Below are 2500 nucleotides of genomic sequence, written 5' to 3'. Positions count from 1 at the left end.
GCAAAGCCGGCCGGCGGACACCCTCCGAAGGCGTGTTAAGTTGGCCCATCGATCAGGACACAAACACGCAACAAATCCAGTCCGGGGTGTGGTGTAAGCAGCCCTACCAGAGAAATCACCTAACCCTAACCCTAAACGTACGGCAGACGCGTCCCCTGGCTCTCACATTGACAACTGAGAGGCTTCTGAAAACCTGGCCACGCCCATCAGTAAAAACCACTACAGCAAGTGACGACATATGTACCTTCAAAGTGCTGTACTACAGGGTGCTGTTCAAAAGGTATCTATCCCGTTTACTCTCTATGCTTCATATATCATCATATTATTGAAAAGTGCAAGCCTTTAGGAACAACAGCAACTCAAGTCGCCAACGCTCTGTTCACTCAATAACTGCAGAGATCCAAACTTCTCCTGGCATTAACATCGGCACAAAAACTGTGCGCCGGGAGCTTCGTGGAATATGGGTTTCTATGGATTCAGAATGAGATGTCAGAAAAGCTCCTGTGGGTGTAATGGTCAGTTATGTCAATACTTTTGGACATATATTGTGCGTGTGCGTGTGTCTGTGATACCTAACATAAACACACCTGTATTACTAGAATTGATCGTTCACGCCACAAAAGTGAGGGGCAAACATAGAAAAGCGTGCAACCCAGCCACTGAGGATGCACAAGCCAGTGCATTCTTAGTGCAGGTCCCAAGCCCGGACAAATGGGGAGGGTTACGTCAGGAAGGGCATCCGGCGTCAAATCTTTGCCAAATCAAATATGCGGATCATAAATAAGATTTCCATACCGGATCGGTCGAGGCTCGGGTTACCGACGACCGCCATCGGTACTGTTAACCAGCGGAGTGCCGGTGGAAACTAGGCTACTGTTGGGCGAAGGAAAAGGAGAGGGGGAAGGCATGTCCAGAGGCAGCTAGAGAGGAGGAAGGGTAGGCGTGTGGAGGTGAGAGTCAGTCGGAACTTTGAATGTTGGCACTATGGCTAGTAAAGGGAGAGAGCTGGCTGACGTGATGGAAAGAAGAAAGGTGACAAGAGACAAGGTGGAAGGGGAGTAAGGCCAGGAGTATCGCAGGTGGGTTCAAACTCTTCTACCATGGTGCGAATGGGAGGAGAAATGGGGTAGGGGTCATTCTGAAGGAAGAGTATGTCAAGAGCGTGCTGGAGGTGAACACAGTGTCAGACAGAGTGAGGATTATGAAGCTGGAAATCGAAGGTGTATTGCTGACGGTTATCAGCGCATATGCCCCGCAAGTCGGGTGTAAGATGGACGAAAAAGAAGAATTCTGGAGTTGAGTTGGACGACGTGGTGGAAAGGGTACCCAAGGAGGAGGGAGTGGTGAGTGGAGCGGACTTCGATGGACACGTTGCTGAAGGGAACAGAGGTGGTGAGGAGTTGATGGTAAGGTATGGAATCGAGGAGAGAAATGTGGAAGGACAGATGGTGTTCGATTTTGCGAAAAGGATGGAAATGGCTGAGGTGAATACATATTTCAAGAAGAGGGAGGAGCACAGGGTGACGACGTATACGAGTGGAGGAAAGTGCACACAGGTGGACTATATCTTGTGTAGAAGGCGCGATGTAAAACGGATTGCATACTGCAAGGTGGTGACAGGGGAGAACGTAGCTAGGCAGCATCGGATGGTGGTCTGTAAGATGACTTTGGAGACCAACATGAGGAAGCGAGTGAAGACACAGCCGAAGATCAAATGGTGGAAGTTGAAGAAGGAAGACTGTTGTGTGGAGTTCAGGCAGGAGTTAACACAGGCACTGAGTGGTAGTGAAGAGTTGCCAGATGGCTGGGCAAGCGCTGCAGAAATAGCGAGGAAGACAGCTAGGAAGGTACTTGGTGTGTCATCGGGACAGAGGAAGGAAGACAAGGAGACTTGGCGGTGGTGGTGGTGGTGGTGGTGGAAGGAGGAAGTAGAGCAAAGTATACAGAGGAAAAGGTTGGCAAAGAAGAAGTGGGATAGTCAGAGAGATGAAGAAAGTACACAGGAGTACAAGGAGATGCAGCGTAAAGCAAAGAGAGAGGTGGCAAAGGTAAAGGAAAAGTCGTACGGTGAGCTGTATGACAGGTTAGACACTAAGGAAGGAGAAAAAGACTTGTACAGATTGGCTAGACAGAGAGACCGAGCTGCCGAGGATGTGCGACAAGTTAGGGCGATCAAAGATACAGATGGAAATGTGCTGCCAAGCGAGGAGAGTGTGCTACGAAGTGGAAGGACTACTTTGACGGGCTGATAAATGAAGAAAATGAGAGAGACAGAGAGAGAGAGAGAGAGAGAGAGAGAGAGAGAGAGAGAGAGAGAGAGAGAGAGAGAGAGAAAAGGTTGGTTGATTGAGAAGTATAGAGAAGGCCAGAAAGAGTTGCATTGTGTCTTTGTAGATTTACACAAAGCATACGACAGGGTGCCGAGAGAGGAGGTGTGATATTGTAGGAGGAAGTCAAGAGTTGCAGAGAAGTATGTAGGAGTGGTGCAGGCTATGTATGA

Source organism: Lampris incognitus, unplaced genomic scaffold, assembly GCF_029633865.1.
Source record: "Lampris incognitus isolate fLamInc1 unplaced genomic scaffold, fLamInc1.hap2 scaffold_312, whole genome shotgun sequence".
NCBI lineage: Eukaryota > Metazoa > Chordata > Actinopteri > Lampriformes > Lampridae > Lampris > Lampris incognitus.
This window is presented reverse-complemented; position numbering follows the sequence as displayed.